The following is a 23551-nucleotide window of genomic DNA, read 5'->3' as shown; positions in this document are numbered from 1 at the left end:
AACATAAGACCAGAAACTATAAAACTCCTAGAGGAGAACATAAGCAAAACACTCTCCGACACACATCACAGCAGGATCCTCTATGACCCACCTCCCAGAATATTGGAAATAAAGGCAAAAATAAAGAAATGGGACCTAATTAAACTTAAAAGCTTCTGCATAACAAAGGAAACTATAAGCAAGGTGAAAAGACAGCCTTCAAAATGGGAGAAAATAATAGCAAATGAAGCAACTGACAAACAACTAATCTCAAAAATATATAAGCAACTCCTACAGCTCAATTCCAGAAAAATAAATAAACCAATCAAAAAATGGGCCAAAGAACCAAACAGACATTTCTCCAAAGAAGACATACAGATGGCTAACAAACACATGAAAAGATGCTCAATATCACTCATTATCAGAGAAATGAAAATCAAAACCACAATGAGGTACCATTTCACGCTAGTCAGAATGGCTGCTATCCAAAAGTCTACAAGCAATAAATGCTGGAGAGGGTGTGGAGAAAAGGGAACCCTCTTACACTGTTGGTGGGAATGCAAACTAGTACAGCCACTATGGAGAAGAGTGTGAAGATTCCTTAAAAAACTGGAACTAGAACTGCCTTATGATCCTGCAATCCCACTGCTGGGCATACACACTGAGGAAACCAGAATTGAAAGAGGTACGTGTACCCCAATGTTCATTTTTTAAAAAACAAAGAACTATTCTAAATAAATTCTATTTCAGCACAATGAAATTGTTGAACACTGTCACATCACAAAAGAAACAAAATAATGTTTATGGTTTTTTTTTTTTTTTGATTGTTTTAATGGTTAGTATTTGGGAATGAAATTATTGTTACCCTTATAGCTATTTTTTTAAGTCTAATTTATTTTATTCTTCTGTGAAATTTATACTGTTTCATGTAGTTGAATACTATTTTTCAAATGATATTGTCATGTTTTTTAGGGAAGGACTGAATACATTTATTCCTCACAGAACAATTTACAGTTCTGAAACTCAAGAATGTTCTTGAAGATGTCTGGTTATTCATGTGTTTCCAGACAACAATGGCTGCCACCTGCCTAAACTTTTTGTTTTAATTTTTTAATTGAAGGATAATTGCTTTACAGAATTTTGTGGTTTTCTGTCATACATCAATAAGAATCAGCCATAGGTACGCCCATGTCCCCTCCCTCCTGGACCTCCCTCCCATCTCCCTCCCCATCTAACCTTTCAGCCTGTCACAGAGCCCATGTTTCAGTTCCCTGAGTCATACAGGAAATTTCCATTGGCTATCTATTTTACATATAGTATTGTAAATTTCTATGTTATTCTCTCTATACATCTCCCCTTCTCCCTCCTCTCCTCCCCCCATGACCATAGCTCTGTTCTCTGTCTGATTTTCCATCCGTCACTGTGCTGAAAATAAATTCATCAGTGCCATCTCTTAAGATTCCATATGTATGTGTCAGCACACAATATTTATATTTCTCTTGATGACTTACTTCACTCTGTGTAATAGGCTCTAGGTTCATCCACCTCAGTAGAATGGATTCAAATGCGTTCCTTTTTATGGTTGAGTAGTATTCCACTGTATATATGTACTACAGATTCTTTATCCAATCATCTGTCGATGGACATCTAGGTTGCTTCCATTTTCTAGCTATTGTAAATAGTGCTCTAATGAACCTTGGGATACATGTGTCTTTTTCAATTTTGGTTTTCTCAGGGTATATGCCTAGGAGTGGGGTTGCTGGGTCATATGGTGGTTTTATTCCTAGCTTTTCAAGGAATCTCCATACAATCTTCCATAGTGGCTGTATCAGTTTACATTCCCACCAGCAATGCAAGAGCCTTCCATTTTTTTTTCCACACCCTCTCCAGCATTTCTTGTTTGTAGTTTTTGATGATGGCCATTCTGACTGCTGTAATGTGGTATCTCATTGTAGTTTTGATTTTCATTTCTCTAATAATGAGTGATGTTCAGCATCTTTTCCTGTGCTTGTTAGCCATCTGTATGTCTTCTTTGAAGAGATGTCTCTTCAGGTCCCTTTCCCACTTTTTGATTGGGTTATTTGCTTTTCTGGTATTGAGTTCTATGAGCTGTTTATATATTTTGGAAATTAATTCTTTGTCAGTTGTTTCCTTTGCTATTATTTTCTCCCATTCTGAGGGTTCTCTTTTCAACTTGTTTGTAGTTTCCTTTGCTGTTCAAAAGATTTTAAGTTTAATTAAGTCCTACTTGTTTATTTTTGTTTTTATTTCCATTACTCTAGGAGGTGGGTCATAGAAGATCTTGCTTTGATTTATGTCATCGAGTGTTCTGCTTATGCTTTCCTCTTAGAGTTTGATAGTTTCTGGTCTTACATTTAGGTCTTTAGTCCTATTGAGGACTAAATATTGAGTTTATTTTTGTATGGCATTAGGTAGTGATCTAATTTCATTGTTTTGCAGGTAGCTGTCCAGTTTTACCAGCACTACTTATTGAAGAGGCTGTCTTTGCCCAATTGTATATTCTGCAGCATGCCAGGCCTCCCTGGCATGCTATCACCAACTCCCAGAGTTTACTCAAACTCATGTCCATTGAGTCGGTGATGCCATCCAACCATCTCATACTCTGTTGTCCACTTCTCCTCCTGCCCTCAATCTTTCCCAGAATTAAGGTCTTTTCCAATGAGTCAGCTCTTCGCATCAGGTGGCCAAAGTATTGGAGTTTCAGTTTCGGCATCAGTCCCTCCAATGGATATTCAGGAGTGATTTCCTTAATGATGGGTGGATCTCCTTGCAGTCCAAGGGATTCTCAAGAGTCTTCTCCAACACCACAGTTCAAAAGCATCAATGCTTCGGCGCTCAGCTTTCTTTATGGTCCCACTCTCACATCCATACATGACTACTGGAAAAACCATAGCTTTGACTAGACAGACCTTTGTTGGTAAAGTAATGTCTCTGCTCTTTAATATGCTGTCTAGGTTGGTCATAACTCTTCTTCCAAGGAGCAAGTGTCTTTTAATTCATGGCTGCAGTCCCCATCCACAGTGATTTTGGAGCCCCCCAAAATAAAGTCTATTACTGTTTCCACTGTTTCCCCATCTATTTCCCATGAAATGATGGGACCAGATGCCATGATCTTCATTTTCTGAATGTTGAGTTTTAAGCCAACTTTTTCACTCTCTTCTTTCAGTTTCATCAAGAGGCTGTTTAGTTCTTCTTTACTTTCTGCCATAGGATGGTATCATCTGCATATCTGAGGTTATTGATATTTCTCCTGGCAACCCTGATTCCAGCTTGCGCATAATCCAGCCCAGCGTTTCTTATGACATAATCTGCATATAAATTAAATAAGCATGGTGATAATATACAGCCTTGACATACTTCTCTCCCAATTTGGAACCAGTCCATTTTTCCATGTCCAGTTCTAGCTGTTGCTTCCTGGCCTGCATACAGATTTCTCAGGAGGCAGGACAGGTGGTCTGGTATTCCCATCTCTTGAAGAATTAATTCAGTAACCTCTTTGTTACTTAATAACATATTGTTTAATCTCCCTGAGTTTGTGTTTTTGCAGTTTTCCCCCCTGTAGTTGATATCTAGTCTCATAGTGTTGCAGTCAGAGGAAACACTTGATGCAATTTCAATTTTCTTAAATTTACTGAAGCTTGAGTTGTGGCCCAAGATATAGTCTATCCTGGAGAATGTTCAATATGCAATGAGAAGAAAGTGTATTCTGCATTTGGAGTAAAAGTCCTGAAGACATCAATTAGATCCATTTGGTCTAATGTTTTATTTAAGGTTTGAGTTTCCTTATTGATTCTGTGTTTTGATGATCTGTGCTTTGGTGTAAGTGGGGTGTTAAAGTCCCCTACTATTATTATGTTGCTGTAGATTTTCTGTCTTAAGCCTGTTAGTGTTTGCCTTATGTATTTAGATGCTCCTATGTTAGGTGCATAAATATTTACAATTGTTATGTCTTCTTCTTGGATTGATCCCTTGATCATTATGCAATGTCCTTTTTTGTCTCTTATAATATTCTTTATTTTAAAGTCTATTTGTTTTTCTGAAATAAGGATTGCCCTCTGGCTTCCTTTTGGTTTCCTTTCACATGGAATATCTTTTCCCATCCTTTTACTTTCAGTCTGTATGTGTCTCTAGGTCTGAAGTGGGTCTCCTGGAGGAAGCATACAAATAGATCTTGTTTTTGTATCCATTCAGTCAGTGTGTACCTTTTGGTTAGTGCGTTTAATCCATTTACATTTAAGGTAATTATTTATACATATGTTCTTATTGACATTTTCTTGATTATTTTGAGTTTGTTTTTGTAGGTCTTTCTTTTCTCTTGTATTTACTGGCTATGTAAAGTCCCTTTATTGTTTGTTTCAAGGCTAGTTTGGTGGTGCTGAATTCTCTTAACTTCTTGTCTGTGAAGCTTTTGACTTTATCAATTTTGAATAAGATCTTTGCCAGGTATAGTAATCTTGGTTGTAGATTTTTCTCTTTCAGTACTTTAAATATATCCTGCCATTCCCTTCTGGTCTGCAGAGTTTCGGCTGAAAGATCCACTGTTAATCGTATGAGTTTTCTCTTGTATGTTACTTGTTGCTTTTCCCTTGCTGCACATAATATTCTTTCTTTGTGCTTAATCTCTGTTAGCTTGATTAATATGTGTATCAGTGTGTTTCTCCTTGGGTTTATCCTCTATGGGACTCTCTGTGCTTCTTGAACTTGATTGACTATTTTCTTTCCCATGTGGGGGATTCAACTATAATTTCTTCAAAAATTTTCTCAGTGTCTTTTTTTCCTTCCTCTGGTACCCCTATAACTCGAATGTTGATTTAATATTGTCCCAAAGGTCTCTGAGGCTATCCTCAATCTTTTAATTCCTTTCCCTTTATTCTGTGCTTCAGCAGTTATTTCCACCACTCTGTCCTCCAGCTCACTTAGCTGTTCCTTTGTCAGTTATTTTGCTATTGGTTCCTTCTAGAGTGTTTTTAATTTCAGTAATTTTGTTGTTCATTTGTGTTTGCTTATTCTTTATTTCTTCTATGTCCTTGGAGATTGTATTAACTGAGTTAAATGCTTCTTGTACTTTCTCCACTCTATTTTCAAGTCTTCAGAGCATCTTTAATTATTCTGAATTCTCTTTCAGGGAGATTGGTTATTTCCTCTTCATTTATTTGGTCTTGTGAGTTTCTGATTGCTCTTTCATTTGCACTATACTTCTCTTTCTTTTCGTCACTTTTTTTCTTACTTGCTCCACTTGAGGTCTCCGTTTCTCAAGATTTAGGGTTGTGTTACTTCTTCCTTTTGGTTTTTGCCCTTGGAGGGAAATGTTGGTTGGGTTGTTTGTGTTGATTTCTTGTTAGGGGTGACTTGTGCCTGTGTTCTGAAGAGCAAAGCTTCAAGCTGGGCAGGCCTGCCTCTGGCTTGGAATCCAGACATCAAATCTTGTTTCCCCAAGTTGAATTTTTTCAGTTTTATCACAATGCCTGTCTAGGAGGGTCTCCTGGAGAGGCAAAGAGGTGACTGTAGCTCTCTCTGGAGTCATAAAAGCTGATGGCAGACACAGCAGGGGCCTATGTGAACTCTGGCTGGAGTCAGAGGCAGATACTTTGGGCCCCTGATATGGAGACCTGGCTCCACTCAACAGCCTGTAAGTTTCAGTCCTGGGACACCTCAGGCCAAACAACCAACTGGTCGGGAACACAGCCCTGCCATCAGCAGACATGGTGCCTAAAATGACTTTCTAAGTCCATAGCCATCTCTGGACACGTCCCTTAATTCAGCCCTGCCCACCCCCTTATAACTACTTTGATAAATGTAAAAAGTTAGCATTATTATACTAAACATGGCAAAAAAAATTAAAACAAACTTTAAGTATGAAATTCTAATTGAAGGAAATGAGTTTAGACATTGTATAGCTGTGTTTCAGTCATCAGAAGTCTTAGAGAAATTTCCAGGTGTCTTTGAAGTTCATGTGCTGAGTACTATCTCCAATGAGGCCATTCTGAATTGAGAATGGCAAAACATAAACATGAGACACACAGAACACAAAGCATTCAGCTGCCTACCCATGAGACCTGTTCTCAAGTGAACCCCTTACTTGAATTTGGGAATATTTGCTAGCAGTGTTTTCTCTCTTATGAAGTTTCTCTCCAGAAGCAACCACAGTCAGTGAGCCTAAAGAGCATTTGGCATTTCCTCAGATGTCCTCATCAGCTAGAAACAGACCAGACTGACGCTTTCAACTACGTAATCGTTTTTCTGAAATTGTGGGCTCAGTTTCCAAATGCTGTGGCAACCAGGTAGTTGTGGCGCCAGCCAATTTTCTCCGTGTAATTTGTCATATTTTAAAGTTTGTACTCGCATTTTGTATCTCCAAGAATGGAGAAAGTGGCATATACAGAATAAAGTAGAATACACCATGAGGACAAAACACTAATCTTCTCGTTGTTGTTGTTTTTAAGCAGAATCCTCAATTTTCTACCTTACTTTCTAGTTTTTATATTATAATATTGAACATTGGAAAGGATATAAATGCTAAAAACTTCTAATTGCTAAAGAGCACTGAGAAAATGGGAGCTAGCACCTAGAATAATAAATACATATATATGATTGGGCATTTTAAAAAACCAACATTATTTATAATCCTCCAAAATTACATGAGTCAGCTTGTTAGCAGTTAGTAGGTTCAGTATTTTAATCCACTACTTAGAACTCTAGGTCCTTTATCAAAGGAAGGTCACATAGTTAATTAAATTGCACACTACATGTGGAGGAGCATAGTGGGTAGTAACTTTGCCTAATGTTGTACAGCTATAATGCATTCCTGTTTGAGCACAAACTGATGGAGATTTGCATCTGTCCACTCACTCCATTGTTTCTAGTGAGCATTTGCTAAGTGGGAACTGGGTTGCACCCTCCTCACATCCCTGTCCCTGTCACTCTTCCTGCCTCTGTGGTGGCTTATTTGATGCCTTGTTTGTTTTACACACTGGTAACTGATGGCATTACATGTTGAAGAGCCTTAAACATTGTAAGGGAAACCATGTCCCTGCTTAGCTTGACTACCTGTCCGAGTCGATGGGCCTGGGGCACCTGAGCAGGTTGGCTGTCCTTTCAAAAGTGTAGATGACTCCCAGAAAGTGAGGCAAGTGACATTTACAGCCAAGGGTTCTGAAGAGGCTCAATTAAGTAATTGAGTCTCAAGGTTCTGAATCAAACTGAACATCTTTAATCAACATGTGCAAACTACATATTGTGCTGGTTGAGGTCAAAGATCAGTGTTACTATACTACTACTGGAGAGAGTGGAGCTCCGGCCAATCCATCCCAGTGTTGTAAGTAGCCCCTCACCTGTGCAAAGTTCTTAGATGCACAAAGACAGGCACTGGTACTGAAACTAAAGGCCTCATGTTCTCAAGAATCTTCACAGCTTCTTGGATGCATTTTTTTTTTTAGGAATGAAGGAAAAATCTCCAATTTTTGAGCCATTCTTTTACGTCAGTTCTACAAAGTTGTATGTAACTTCTGGAACCTATTATGCAGAGAGAGTTAAGTCAAAGAAAAATACCAATACAGTATATTGATGCATATATATGGAATTTAGAAAGATGGTAACAATGACCCTATATGCGAGACAGCAAGAGAGACATAGATGTAAAGAACAGACTTTTGGACTCCATGGGAAAAAGTGCAGGTGGGATAATTTGAGAGAATAGCATTGAAACATGTATATTATCGTATGTGAAATGGATCGCCAGTCCAGGTTGATGCATGAGACAGGGTGCTCACAGCTGGTGTGCTGTGGTGACCCTGAGGGACGGGATGGGAAGGGAGGGTCAGGATGGGGAACACATGTACACCCATGGCTGATTCATGTCAATGTATGGCAAACCACTACAATATTGTAATTAGCCTCCAATTAAAATTTAAAAAACTTATATATATTTTAAAGATAGTGAAAGTTGCTCAATTGTGTCTGACTCTTTGCAACTGCATGGACTATACAGTCCATGGAATTCTCCAGGCCAAAATACTGGAGTGGGTAGCCATTCTCTTCTCCAGGGGATCTTCCGAATCCAGGGATCAAATCCAGGTCTCCTGCATTGCAGGCAAATTGTTTACCATCTGAGCTACTAGGGAAGCCCTTTAAAAGATACAGTTTTGTAAATATTTAATATTATGCTAATTTGATTTTGAATTGTAAATATCAAGTATTGTTTAGGGAGTTTTATTATACTTTGTTAAAAAGGCAAAATTGTTCATTTTTAGAATTATTATGAGTAAATTTAATGTACCAAAAATAAAAAAGAAATCAAAGCAAGTAGCTGTTGTGGTAGTTATGTTTGAGTTATACCATGTGGTTTACACAGCTCTTTTCATGTAGCATTTGCCCTGCTCACTCCAGTCCTGTAGAAAGACAAGAACAGGCATTGTTTCTGAGTTACTGGTGAGGACATGAAGGTATTCTAAAGTTAGGAGATGTGTCTGGGATGCAGTTCTGGTTCTATCCTAGGAGTTTTGTCTGCCCCATTTTTTTTTTTTTTAACATGGTACAGTTGTGAATAGGTTTAGATATAATGGATTGCTTGACACCTTTGTTTTCCATTTAATGCACACAAAGTACCCCTCTGGTACTTTTGTTAATAAGCAGATGAAAAAAATGAGATCACAGCTCCAGCTGTTCTCATATTGATTAACCATCTCTCTTGCTTTTTCTTCTTATCTGACAAGTGTGTTAATTCAGTAGACATTAAATGGCTTTTATGGAGTGCTTGGGAATTTTACAGGACTTGTGTACACACTTCATGTGCTGAAGTAGTTCAGGCGGTTAAGGGATGGCGAAGTGTACTCAGAAACGTGTTCAGTCACTGACCTGGATTGCATGCTGTTAACTGTCAACAAGAGGCGGGACTAACATGCTGTGATTTGGGAGTTGGGTGGAGAACCCAGTGGGATTTAATCTTTGGTTAGATGCTGTGCATGGGGAAGGCTAGGTTGGGGCATTACAGTGGAGTGGAGCTTGATTTAGGACATGTGGGGAGATGAATTTGGGAGGATGAATAGGAGGGTTATAGAAAAAGGACAGGTGGAAGAGTTGACATTTGATTCTTGAAAAACTATAACAGAACTTAGTGCTTGCTTATTCCCTGCTTGTGGAGCCGTACAATGAAAGAGAGGTTTTGTCACCTTACAGGTCTGTATGTGTTCCAGTCCTGGGGTGGGGCTGAAAGACTGCAGGACTGGCCAGGTTGTTTGTGGTTTATGTAGGCTTTTACGGAGCACTTTTAGCAAACTTCGTATTTGCTGAATGATGAAATCCTGAGTGAAACCACTTGTCCCCATGGCTGCTGGCGCTGACTCTTTTCTGTGGGGCAAATGAAGTCTGAGACTGAGTGGGTTTATTATTAGGATGATGAAGCTCTCTAAGTCAGAGTCCCCCTTTTGGGAAACATACAGCTTGCTCCCCTGCCAGGTGCTTGGCTGCTCCTTACATGAGAGGGTCACATTTTGTGGATGTGAAGGGAACATTGAGCCTTGATATTGCCCCTTGCCCACATTTCACCTTATTCTTGCCAGAATGAGGATATTCTCTGATGTCTAATCCCTGGACAGGGATTTGCTGGTCCATGTCCATTGAATTCCTTTACTTTTACCAATGAGAGCTCATTTGTAATATCATGTTAATTAAACCACTCATTTTTCCATTAAAAAGTTATTTCTGTTATTTAGTAGACCTGGTGTCAATCAAGATGTAGGTAAGTGAAAGATGTGACTGGCTGAAGGGTCTACAGTGGGACCCTTCCTGAATGAGACCTGAGAATCTGAGTTCTTGGATAGGGGCAGTGAATGTCCCTAAAGGTGAAGCTTAAACTGATATATACATTGTATTTTACTGTTGACACTGAAGAATATTTTAGGAAGTTCTTCAATTAATTTGTGAAGCAACTCTTTGGAAATAGCAATGCCTCTCCATTGGTTGACTCAAGTTCAGTCTCAGCATGGTGTTTACATTATGTTTTTGGTTTTGTTTCTACCACTCAATTACTCTCTCTGCTTTATTTGCTGTGTTGATCAAAAGGTTTAGGGAAATATAACTGTGAGTAAGGAGGATGTCATGAAGAGAACTCAGGGCTTTTGTACATTGGTGCCTGCATCCTGAAGCACCTGTTACCCTGAAATCTTAGCGGGCAGTTTCTGAGGTTCTCTACAGCCTCAGAGTGGCCTCCTTTCTAAGGTTCCCACTTGGCTTCCTGGAACAAGGTGTAGCTATGAGCCTGCTTCTCACTCTGTCCAGATTCTGTTGGTCTCCAGCTGGGAAGAGCTTTCTTTGCCAGATTCCTGTCCAGTTATTTTTTTCTTGGCAAGTTCACATTTCTTTATAGTTCCTCTCCCAAACTGTTCCCGACCTTGATTGAGGATATTTAGTTTCTTGGGCTTTCTGTTGTTGAAGGCGAAAAGCTATTTATTGTTCTTGAGTGCCCAGTACTGCCTGTTCTCTGATTTTGCCACAAGTGTTTACACAAGTGTTTCAAAGGGAAATCATATTCCACTGCATTGAAGATGCTTAGTCAGGGAACTCTGTGATTGAGTGGATTTTCTGACCTTGTAATTCCCTGCAGACACACATGGCCTTGTACCTCCAAAGAAAGAGACTTAAATTTTACCATAGAAGTTGAAACACATATGGTTATGAAAAAAAAAAAGTGTGAAAGAAAGTTTATGTGATAAATCTACATCGAATAGTGCAAAATGCTGTTTCCTGTTTTATGTATGTTTGCATCTACATATATGCCTACCACACATATATTTATGATAGACATGGTGTTAAAAGTATCAGTTAAGAAGACTCCATTTTTCATGATTAAATTAAAGTAGCTTATTTTTTTTTTAATACAGCTAGATCAACTTTACACATGGGCTGCAGTTAGTCAACCCACACACTCACTGGATTATATCAAAGGGCAGTTTCCCAGGAGAGTCCCAGCTGCTTGGCCACCATCTAAACCTCCTGATGAAGAACACAGGCCTATGGATGCTGACACAGGTAGGCCCATGGAAAGAGTGTATGTTCTGAGTTCAGTTCAGTCACTCAGTCGTGTCCGACTCTTTGCGACCCATGAATGCAGCATGCCAGGCCTCCCTGTCCATCACCAACTCCCGGAGTTCACTCAGACTCACATCCATCGAGTCAGTGATGTCATCCAGCCATCTCATCCTCTGTCGTCCCTTTCTCCTCCTGCCCCCAATCCCTCCCAGCATCAGAGTCTTTTCCAATGAGTCAACTCTTCGCATGTGGTGGCCAAAGTAATGGAGTTTCAGCTTTAGCATCATTCCCTCCAAAGAAATCCCAGGGCTGATCTCCTTCAGAATGGACTTGTTGGATCTCCTTGCAGTCCAAGGGACTCTCAAGAATCTTCCCCAATACAGTTCAAAAGCATCAATTCTTCAGTGCTCAGGCTTCTTCACAGTCCAACTCTCACATCCATACATGACTACTGGAAAAACCATAGCCTTGTCTAGATGGACCTTTGTTGGCAATGTAATGTCTCTGCTTTTCAGTATGCTATCTAGGTTGGTCATAACTTTCTTCCAAGGAGTAAGCGGCTTTTAATTTCATGGCTGCAGTCACCATCTGCAATGATTCTGGACCCCCCCAAAAATAAAGTCTGACTGTTTCCACTGTTTCCCCATCTATGTCCCACGAAGTGATGGGACCAGATGCCATGATCTTTGTTTTCTGAATGTTGAGCTTTAAGCCAACTTTTTCACTCTCCACTTTCACTTTCATCAAGAGGCTTTTTAGTTCCTCTTCACTTTCTGCCCTAAGGGTGGCATCATCCGCATATCTGAGGTTATTGATATTTCTCCCGGCAATCTTGATTCCAGCTTGTGCTTATTCCAGCCCAGCGTTTCTCATGATGTACTCTGCATAAAAGTTAAGTAAGCAAGGTGACAATATATAGCCTTGACGTGCTCCTTTTCCTATTTGGAACCAGTCTGTTGTTCCAAGTCCAGTTCTAACTGTTGCTATCTGACTTGCATATAGGTTTCTCAAGAGGCAGGTCAGATGCTCTGGTATTCCAATCTCTTTAAGAATTTTCCACAGTTTATTGTGATCCACACAGTCAGAAGCTTTGGCATAGTCAATAAAGCAGAAATAAATGTTTTTCTGGAACTCTCTTGCTTTTTTGATGATCCAGCGAATGTTGACAACTTGATCTCTGGTTCCTCTGCCTTTTCTAAAACCAGCTTGAACATCTGGAAGTTCACAGTTCAGGTATTGCTGAAGCCTGGCTTGGAGAATTTTGAGCATTACTTTACTAGCATGTGAGATGAGTGCAATTGTGCAGTAGTTTGAGCATTCTTTGGCATTGCCTTTCTTTGGGATTGGAATGAAAACTGACCTTTTGCAGTCCCGTGGCCACCTCTAAGTTTTCCAAATTCGCTGGCATATTGAGTGCAGCACTTTCACAGCATCATCTTTCAGGATTTGAAATAGCTCAACTGGAATTCCATCACCTCCAGTAGCTTTGTTCGTAGTGATGCTTTCTAAGGCCCACTTGACTTCACATTCCAGGATGTCTGGCTCTAGGTCAGTGATCACATCATTGTGATTATCTGGTTTGTGAAGATCTTTTTTGTACAACTCTTCTGTGTATTCTTGCCACCTCTTCTTAATATCTTCTGCTTCTGTTAGGTCCATACCATTTCTGTCCTTTATTGAGCCCATCTTTGCATGAAATGTTTCCTTGGTATCTCTAATTTTCTTGAAGAGATCTCTAGTCTTTCCCATTCTGTTGTTTTCCTCTATTTTTTTTGCATTGATCGCTGAGGAAGGCTTTCTTATCTCTTCTTGCTATTCTTTGAAACTCTGCATTCAGATGCTTATATCTTTCCTTTTCTCCTTTGCTTTTCATTTCTCTTCTTTTCACAGCTATTTGTAAGGCCTCTTCAGACAGCAATTTTGCTTTTTTGTATTTCTTTTCCATGGGGATGGTCTTGATCCCTGTCTCCTGTACAGTGTCATGAACCTCTGTCCATAGTTCATCAGGCACTCTATCTATCAGATCTAGTCCCTTAAATCTATTTCTCACTTCCACTGTATAATCATAAGGGATTTGATTTAGGTCATACTTGAATGGTCTAGTGGTTTTCCATACTTTCTTCAATTTAAGTCTGAATTTGGCAATAAGGAGTTCATGATCTGAGCCACAGTCATTTCCTGGTCTTGTTTTTGTTGACTGTATAGAGCTTCTCCATCTTTTGCTGCAAAGAATATAATCAATCTGATTTCGGTGTTGACCATCTGGTGATGTCCATGTGTAGAGTCTTCTCTTGTCTTCTTGGAAGAGGGTGTTTGCTATGACCAGTGCATTTTCTTGGCAAAACTCTATTAGTCTTTGCCCTGCTTCATTCTGTATTCCAAGGCCAAATCTGCCTGTTACTCTAGGTGTTTCTTGACTTCCTATTTTTGCATTCCAGTCCCCTATAATGAAAAGGACATCTTTTTTGGGTGTTCTAAAATGTCTTGTAGGTCTTCATAGAACCGTTCAACTTCAGCTTCTTCAGAGTTACTGGTTGGGGCATAGACTTGGATTACTGTGATATTGAATGGTTTGCCTTGGAATCGAACAGAGATCATTCTGTCGTTTTTGAGATTGCATCCAAGTACTGAATTTCGGACTCTTTTGTTGACCATGATGGCTACTCCTTTTCTTCTAGGGGATTCCTGCCCGCAGTAGTAGATATAATGATCATCTGAGTTAAATTCACCCATTCCAGTCCATTTTAGTTTGCTGATTCCTAGAATGTCGACATTCACTCTTGCCATCTCCTGTTTGACCACTTCCAATTTGCCTTGCTTCATGGACCTGACATTCCAGGTTCCTATGCAATATTGCTCTTTACAGCATTGGACCTTGCTTCTATCACCAGTCACATCCACAACTGGGTATTGTTTTTGCTTTGGCTCCATCCCTTCATTCTTTCTGGAGTTATTTCTCCACTGATCTCCAGTAGCATATTGTGCATCTACTGACCTGGGGAGTTCCTATTTCATTATCCTATCATTTTGCCTTTTCATACTGTTCATGGGGTTCTCAAGGCAAGAATACTGAAGTGGTTTGCCATTCCCTTCTCCAGTGGCCCACATTGTGTCCGACCTCTCCACCATGCCCACCCGTCTTGGGTTGGCCCCACAGGGCATGGCTTAGTTTCATTGAGTAAGACAAGACTGTGGTCCTAGTGTGATTAGGTTGACTAGTTTTCTGTGATTATAGTTTCAGTGTGCCTGCCTTCTGATGCCCTCTTGCAACACCTACCATCTTACTTTGGTTTGTCTTACCTTAGACATGGGTTATCTCTTCACAGCTGCTCCAGCAAAGCGCAGCCCCTGGTCCTTACCTTGGACGAGGGGTATCTCCTCACCACCGCCCCTCCCGACCTTGAACATGGAATAGCCCCTCTAGGCCCTCCAGCACACATGCAGCCACCACTCCTTGGACGTGGGGTTGCTCCTCCCGACTCTTTGTGACTCCATGGAATGTAGCTGATCAGATTCCTCCATCCATGGGATTTTCCAGGCAAGAATGCTGGAATGGATTGCCATTTGCTTCTCCAGGGGAATCTTTCCGACCCAAGAATCGAACCTGGGTCTCCTGCATTGCAGGCAGACACTTTACCATCTAAGCCACCACGGAAACTGTATGTTCTGAAAGTAACATCAAATATCTGTGAAGCACCTGCTGAGTAGTGAGTCCGGATTTCTCTTCCAACTATTTCTTAGATTATAATCTTCATATAAATCAAGCTAAATCACTGGAAAGCTTGTTAAATTGAAAATTCTTACACCCTATCTTCATAGTTACGGGCACTGGGAAGCTAGAGCTATCCAGTTAATATTGTGTATACAGAGTCTGAGAACCACTGCTTTGGGGTTCAGATGAGGCCCCCACCTGGAAGGAAGCCACCCACTGTATGGGCTGAAAGCTCAGAAAGGAACTTTCTGTCTGTTGGCTTCAGAGGTGGCAGCCACCTCCCCTCCTTCCCTGGCTCTTCCCTTACTACTCTTTTTGAGCCTTTATTAGTTTTTTTCTTTGCCTTCAGAGATAATTGACAGAGGCAAGATGAAGATATACATTCTACTAAATCTAAATTTTAAGTAATTAAAAAAATTGTACACTGCTCAAATATAACATTTTTCTAAAAAATATTTCATTTTGATTCTTTTTTCTTTTTGTCCCTTGTGTTGTCCTAAAGCGTTTTGTGTTATTTTTGATGTACTTGAAGGTAGCATGACATTAACATCAGCTTTTTATGGAGCCCAAAGCTAGAAAAGCACTTCATTGTATTGAATTAAAAATCACATTTGTATAACAATGTTTTTATGGAATTTGGTTGTCTTATTCCCTGCTTCCTTTTTCATTTTGGCTTAATAAATTGCAGCTTCTTCTTGGTGGACTGATCAGGAATATTGACATCTGATCCATCAGGAAGGAGTAAATAGAAAGGCATTATTACAATTCAGAAATTTCTCCCTCATCAAATTTTCCTAAATGGTATCATAGCATGGTGTTAGAGTTAAGAATTTGGCATTTTATTCCCATTGGCTTATTGAGAGAAAGATGTTGGGTGGACGCCTAGCTGGGACCTCTGTGAAGAGGGTGACAAGGGATCTTGGGCTCTGCTGTGTATCAGCCTGTAACCTTGGGCAAGTTCGCTAACTTCTGTCCTTGGTTTCTGCACCTGTAAAATGGTAGTAAGGATAATATCTCCAGTATAGGGATAGTTTGAGAATTATCTAAGTGTGATAGCATAGATTAGCATCCAGAATGCAGTCATATTCCTCATGAGTCCCTTTAAAGCCAACAGTGGCCCATACCCTCAGTAACTTTATTTTAGACTACTGTCCAAAGATCTGCAGAGGGGACCTACTGCTCACAGCCTCTGTTTTTTTCCTCATCCTGAAGTGATGCATTTACTTCTTCTTTCTTTGCACTGAGGCACTGATTGGGGGCCCACAACAGAACCTGTGTACCCTCTTTTAAAGGCCAATGCTTTTGAAACATAGTGTTTACTTGATGGACTATACTCTCTGAAGAGAAACACAAACAAGAGATGTGATATAAGAAACATGTTCTATGTAGGACTTTGACTTTCTTGTGGTACAGAGAACAGTTGATCAAGGGCTGAGGTAGATCTTCAGAGATGAGAGGTTGCTTACATAACAACCCCCCCCCAAAAAAAAAAAAAAACAAGCATGTAAAACAATTTAGTTTTAAAGGGAAAATTATATAACTTAAAGTATTTATACTATTAAATACATTTTTATTTGTTTATGTTAAAAGTTACTTCAGTTCAGTTCAGTTGCTCAGTCATGTCCAACTCTTTGTGAAGCCATGGACTGCAGCATGCCAGGCTTCCCTGTCCATCGCCAACTCCCAGAGCTTTCTCAAACTCATGTCCATTGAGTCAGTGATGCCATCCAACCATCTCATCCTCTGTAATTCCCTTCTCCTCCTGCCTTCAATCTTTCCAAGCAACAGGATCTTTTCCAGTAAGTCAGTTCTTTGCATCAGGTGGCCAAAGTATTGGAGTTTCAGCTTCAGCATCAGTCCTTCTGATAAACATTCAGGACTGATTTCCTTTAGGATAGACTTGTTGGATCTCCTTGCAGTCCAAGGGACACTCAAGAGTCTTCTCCAACACTACAGTTCAAAAGCATCAATTCTTCAGTGCTCAGCTTTCTTTATAGTCCAACGCTCATGTCCATATATGACTACTGGAGAAACCATAATTCTGACTAGACAGACCTTTATCAGCAAAGTAATGTCTGTGCTTTTTAATATGCTGTCTAATTTAATCATAGCTTTTCTTCCAAGGAGCAGGTGTCTTTTAATTTCATGGCTGCATTCCCCATCTGCAATGATTTTAGAGCCCAAGAAAATAAAGTCTCTCACTGTTTCCACTGTTTCCTCATCTATTTATGATGAAGTGATGGGACCACATGCCATGATCTTAATTTTATGAATGTTGAGTTTTAAGCCAACTTTTTCACTCTTCTCTTTCACTTTCATCAAGAGGCTCTTTAGTTCTTCTTTTCTTTCTGCCATAAGGATGGTGTCATCTGCATATCTGAGGTTACTGATATTTTTTCCCAGAAATCTTGATTCCAGCTTGTGCTTTATCTAGCCTGCCATTTCACATGATGTACTCTACATCTAAGTTAAATAAGCAGGGTGACAATATACAGTCTTGACATACTCCTTTCGCAATTTGGAACCAGTCTGTTGTTCCATGTCCAGTTCTAACTGTTGCTTCTTGAACCGCATACAGATTTCTCAGGAGGCAGTAAAGTAGTCTGGTATTCCATTTCTTTAAGATTTTTCTAGTTTGTTGTGATCTACACAATCAAAGGCTTTGGTGTAGTCAATAAAGCAGAAGTGGATGTTTTTCTGGAAGTTACTTACTGGTTAGTAAATAGCTAGGTGAAGCTACAGTAGAATCAATCAATTTCATAGAGAGATATTTTAATAGTTGTTCATATCTTGTGTTTTACACCAATGATTAGGGTGATGTTTTCATTGTTTTCATCGCTAGGGTGAACTTCTCAACTTTAACTGAAACATATATATTATCCTCTAAAATTTTAGGGCAGTTTAAAAAAGTTATGAAACATTTTATGTTACTGATTTTTTTTTTTTTGTAAACTGGAAGAACGCTAGACAGAAAATTAATTAGTAATAATATGAATTTTAGTTTGGTAAGAGATGATAGTTGGAATTGAGGCTGAGACATTTGCAAACTAATTTTTTCTTTGTTATTCTAGATAACTTGCAAAATCCCAGAGTAGCAGTTTTTAATATAACAGCTTTTATATTATCTCCTTTTTATATTGTCTCCTTTTAAAATGTGTATTCTTAAAGAGGATGGTGGAGATAAGTAGAAAATAGTTTAATGTAGTGACTTATTTTTCTTCAGCTGATCTGTTAATAAACCCAAGAGCCCAGTAACTGTTTTGTCCAAAATGGTCTAATGGCCCTTGCTAAAACTTTTCCTACTGTGATTCTGTGGGATTCTGCAGGGCATTCTCATTCTGGGACCATTCATGCTCCCTGTCATAAGCAGGCAAGTGAGGATGTCAGTAACACAGTGAAAACCATGCATAGACCCTACGTTTTTTGAAAAATACATATTAATTGCAAATACTGATAATGTGATTATTAGTAGTGATAAAATATTTCCAGTGCACTTGACTGTGATCTGTGTGTAGTGACTTCACAGCTAAAATTGCTGTTTGTAGCATGTGGTCTCTTTCAGCTTTGTTTTAAAGTAAAAGAACTCACTGATTATTTTTCTTTCTGAAGAAGAAAGACTTGTGGTTCTATCTTAGAAAATTGACAACTTGGTTTTCTTTGACTTTTCTTTGGCCTTTTGGCTCTTCTTTACACTGGTTACTAATCCCCATGTGTGCATGCTGTCATTTCAGTCGTGTCTGACTCTTTGCAAACTTATGGACTGTATCCCCCAGTCTCCTTGTCCAAGGGATTCTCCAGGCAAGAATACTGGAGTGGGTTTCCATTGCCATCTTCCCAACCCAAGGATTAAACTGGGGTCCCCTTGTCTACTGCATTAGCAGGTGGATTCTTTACCCCTAGTGCCACCTGGGAAGCCCCACTAATCCACATGGCAGGCTAATTCAGATTCATGGTGCTGACTTTTCTCCCTTTCTTGGGGACTGCACTTCTGTTTTTCTACAACCCATTTTGTGAAACTGACTTTCTCCACCTTCATCTACTGGTGAAGAAATAGACCTTCCTCTATATGAATCTAGGTGCAGAGGCTGCAGTGAGGCCTCAGGGGTTGTGGGTTCTTGGGGATCTTCGGTTCCTACAGTGTCTTTGTGTTTCCTTCACAGAGAAGCCTGAGGTGCTGCGGCTGACCATCTGAAGTCCGTAGAGTGAAATCTCCTGGAAGGACAGGCTGGAAAGGAAGTTAGAGAGTAATGTGCTTGCTCCAGAAGTTTGTAGCAGAAACGTTAATAAGAAGAGATCCTTTCCAGTTATCTTTTCTCCTTATCTTCTCTCTCTTCATTTCCCTTTACTTATTTGATGCAACCCACCCCCATCACGGTGGTTTTTCTGGAGCCTCCTGGCATTTTATTCATATCTCTATCATGTGAATTACTTAAGTTTAGATCTGATCTGTATCTACTATCTGTCTTCTGTGTAGACTGCTAACATTTCAAGACCTTTGGATACAGTATATACTTAAATATTGAGTGAATAAATGAAGATCTTTTGTTGAAAAAGATATAAATATTAATAAAATATCTACTTAGCACATGAATGCAAGTATTATATTTGATGGAATTCTGTGTGTGCTGAAAGAGCCTGAGGACCATTTTAAGGGCTCATCACCAACCTTCAAATGTTACTTTATAGATTTATGTAAAGAGAGACTTAATTTTAGTTTTGAATTCGTGGAGAACAGGGTCAAGGTATGAGAGTGACTTGATCATTCTTGGTGCATCTTTGGAAAATCAAGGCTGTAATCTTCCTTTTTTTAAAAAAATTTAAAAGTATATATGTTTATTTGGCTGTTCCTGGTCTTAGTTGCAGCACATAGGATCTTCATTGCCACATGTGGGATTTTTAGTTCCCCAACCAGGGATCAAACCTGGGCCCCGTGCAGTGGGAACATGGAGTCTTAGCCACTGGACCACCAGGAAAGTCCCTTTCTTTCTTTGTTTCAGTAAATGCTTTCCAAAAATTTAATTTTATTTATTTATTTCTGGCTGGGCTGGGTCTTTGTCGCTATGTGCAGACTTTCTCTAGTTGTGGTGCTGGGGATTCTCATTGCGGTGACTTCTATTGTTGTGGAGCATGGGCTCTAGGCACTCCAGCATCAATCATTGCAACTCGTGGACTTACTTGTCCCTTGGAATGTGGGATCTTTCTGAACCAGGGATCAAACTCCTGTCCCCAGCATTAGCAAGTGGAGTCTTAACCACTGAACCACCAGGGAAGTCCAAGTCCATTATCTTTCTTTAAAAATGTGAATGGTCAAGATATTGAACAGAGGACTGATTTTAGAAAAGCAATTTGGGCACAGAGAATCCTGGAGGAAAATATAGAAGGATAGCTGGTGGAAACATGAAAAACTTTTTGTATAGGAATCCTAAGACCTGTGTTTACTCGCTGGCTGAAAGAATGGTAATCCACCTTCGTTCCAAAAAAATATATAAGCAGCTTATGAATATGTGAGGTATATAAAAAGATAAAAGAGGGAAATAGATTAAATTCAAAGGAATTGAGTATAGCACTGAGGTGAACCAGCATGCTGAAATGAATTTCAGAAGAACTTGCAGTTTTTAAAGGTGGTTGACATTTATCCCTCAGGTTTAAGATAGAAAGGGAAGTGGGAACACAGCTGGATCATGCCCCGTGGCTGTGAGATGAAAAGCAATAGTCTCAGAAGGACAACTCTTCTGTCCTCTAGTAGCCAAAAGAAGTGTTTCTATGGCTTCTAAATAAAGGAGCTTCTGTGGGATGAAATATCAGATCAGATCAGATCAATCACTCAGTCGTGTCCGACTCTTTGCGACCCATGAATCGCAGCATGCCAGGCCTGCCTGTTCATCACCAGCTCCTGGAGTTCACTCAGACTCACATCCATTGAGTCAGTGACGCCATCCAGCCATCTCATCCCCTGTCGTCCCCTTCTCCCCCTGCCCTCAATCTTTTCCAGCATCAGGGTCTTTTCCAGTGAGTCAGCTCTTTGCATCAGGTGGCCAAAGTACTGGAGTTTCAGCTTCAACATCAGTCATTCCAGTGAACTCCCAGGACTGATCTCCTTTAGGATAGGCTGGTTGGATTTCCTTGCAGTCCCAGGGACTCTCAAGAGTCTTCTCCAACACCACAGTTCAAAAGCATCAATGCTTATGCACTCAGCTTTCTTTATAGTCCAACTCTCACATCCATACATGACCACTGGAAAAACCATTGCCTTGACTAGACAGACTTTTGTTGACAAAATAATGTCTCTGCTTTTTAATATGCTGTCTTCTAACTTCTTCTAAGTCACTTCAGTCATGTCCGACTCTGTGCAACCCCATAGACGGTAGCCCACCAGGCTTCCTCGTCCCTGGGATTCTCCAGGCAAGAACACTGGAGTGGGTTGCCATTTCCTTCTCCAAATATGCTGTCTAGGTGGGTCATAATTTTACTTCCAAGGAGTAAGCGTCTTTTAATTTCATGGCTGCAGTCACCATCTGCAATGATTCTGGAGCCCAGAAAAATAAAATCAGCCACTGTTTCCCCATCTATTTGCCATGAAGTGATAGGACCAGATGCCCTGATCTTAGTATGCTGAATGTGGAGCTTTAAGCCAACTTTTTCACTTTCCTCTTTCACTTTCATCAATAGGCTCTTTAGTTCTTCACTTTCTGCTGTAAGGGTGGTGTCACATGTGTATCTGAAGTTATGGATATTTCTCCTGGCAATCTTGATTCCACCTTGATTCCACACATAGGCATGGCTGAGAGGAGCCACCCCACGCCCAAGGGGAGGCAAAAAGACGACAGCACCCGGTATTCCCAAGCAGTCTCATATCCAAGTACTAACCAGGCCCGAATCTGCTTAGCTTCTGAGATCAGGTGACATTGGGACTGTTCAGGGTTGTATGGTTGTAGATAGAGGCGGCTGCCACCAGGCACCCTGAAAGCCCTGTGCTGCGTCTCCATTTTGCTCTGACCTGCCTGCTAGTCAGGAGAGCCAGGTGCACTTCTCCCCTGATCGCGATCTGTACATGCACCACAGGACCCGCCACCGGACTCCAGCCAGCCAGGGCCGGCAGCCTGGCGGCTGGCTGAAGCCACCCTGCCCCTGCACACTGCCACCCCTGGCAGGCACCTGGGCCTGGAAGGCTTCTGGGGCCCACAGCAGGTGGCCGGGCATGCGTGCAGGGGCTGGGGGGTTGGATGAGGGGCCCGGAGGTCTCTGCACTCTCACAGCCTGGGCCTCTCCAGGCCCATCCCCACTAGGTGGCTCCAACAGCCCCATCCCATTCGCTGCTCAGGGCCACGTGGCCCCAGAGGTGTCTTGCTTGGCAGCCTGCAGCTCCCTGTGGCCTGCGGTCCTATGAGCCTCCTGCGGGCGGAGATGCAGCCCAGCTGGGCCCAGAGTGCCCATCCTGCCCGGCACCTGCCCAGTGCCCAAATGCTCCGGGAGCCACCAGCATGGTCGACCGGAGAGTGTCATCCCTTCCCCTTCACCCTACCGAGGTCCCCCTTACCCCGAGCCCCCTCCAAGCACAGGGCCTTCCTGAGAGAGCAGACAAATGACATGCAGGCACACGGACAGTCACTCGCACACACCCACGCCAAGTGAGACAGCCAGCCGGTGCAAGTTCATCAGCCAGAGCCAGAATCATAGCACCTGTGAGAGGCCAGGGCCAGAGGAAGGGACAGGAGGCCCGGTTTCAGGAGACACAGAGACAGAAAGAGACGAAGGTTCAGAGACAGACTCGAAGATGGCAAGAGGGAGACAGATACTCGTGCGCACACACAAACACATACACAGACACACACATACACACACACACACACAGGGAGGCATAGACAAAGAGAGGGAGACAGAGCCACTGACTGAAGGAAAATGGGAGACAGACACAGGAGAGAGGATGGCATCCGATCCGAGACAGACACGCTGGTACAGAATGTGACATACCTCAGAGAGAAGCCATGCGGATGAAGCAACTTCCCCAAGGGAGGGGGCATCAGCTTTGGGCTGGGCCCTGGATGAATGGGGTGCCCTCTGGCTGTCAGTCAACTGTGGGGTCCCCAAGACCTCTTGGAAGCTGAGGTCTCAAAGTTCCCCTTCGGCTTGGCTACCTAAGGCAAGACCCAGCCCATGCTCCCAGGCCAGAGGGTGAGTGTGTGAGAGTCTGTGTGTGAGTGTGTCTGAGGGCGAGGGTGTGGTCAGGCTGACTGGGGACCTGGTGGATATGCAGAATGGAGGAGGAAGGGTGTGGAGGCTGGGAGTTGGGAAGCTTGTGTGGTCCTCTTGCTGTCTCTCTCTCCCTCTTTCTCCTTCTCCCTTGCCTGAGGTTTCCAGCTCTTGACCTATCTTGGCAGCGGGTGGTGTGTATGTGTATGTGTTTCTCTGGGTGGGAGTATGTGCACGCCAGAGTATGCAGTCCTGTGCGAGGATTGGGCTTGGGTTGGGGGTGGGGCTGGGGGGGTGCTGGGGGTAGGATAGCCCCCTGGATTGCCTCAGGTGTGCCAAGGGAGCCCCAGAGGGAAACATGAAGGTCATCTGGTTTCCTGTAAGCCAAATGCAGAGTGGCTTGCGGGCCACATGGTGGGAGGAGTCGGGGCCTCAGCCACCCACCTGGGGAGGGGCTGGAGCTGCGGGGACCCAAGAGTTGGGATGCTGGTGCCTGCGAGGGCTGCCTGCTGGAAGGCAGGCGAAGGCTCTGAGCACAGTGGGGTGCAAAGGGTCAGGGGCAGGTGGGGCTTTCAGCGCCAGCTGCACCGGGGGTCCGGGGGCTAAAGGAGAGGGGAGGCAAAA

General features: G+C 41.7%; 1 long non-coding RNA gene across 2 annotated transcripts in view; it reads left to right on the top strand.

Moving 5' to 3' along the window:
- LOC129649784 (uncharacterized) overlaps positions 1 to 19563 on the top strand; it is a 59706-nt gene extending 40143 nt beyond the window's left edge. For both annotated transcript variants that reach the window (XR_008713271.1, XR_008713272.1), the window contains exons 2-3: positions 10878 to 11025; positions 18898 to 19563. This is a non-coding gene — a long non-coding RNA (uncharacterized LOC129649784). The remainder of the gene's footprint in view (positions 1 to 10877; positions 11026 to 18897) is intronic.
- Positions 19564 to 23551: the final 3988 nt, after the last annotated feature.

Source organism: Bubalus kerabau, chromosome 4 (assembly GCF_029407905.1).
Source record: "Bubalus kerabau isolate K-KA32 ecotype Philippines breed swamp buffalo chromosome 4, PCC_UOA_SB_1v2, whole genome shotgun sequence".
Taxonomy (NCBI): domain Eukaryota; kingdom Metazoa; phylum Chordata; class Mammalia; order Artiodactyla; family Bovidae; genus Bubalus; species Bubalus kerabau.
Note: the sequence above shows the minus strand (reverse complement) of the source record. Positions and strands in the feature narration are given on the sequence as shown.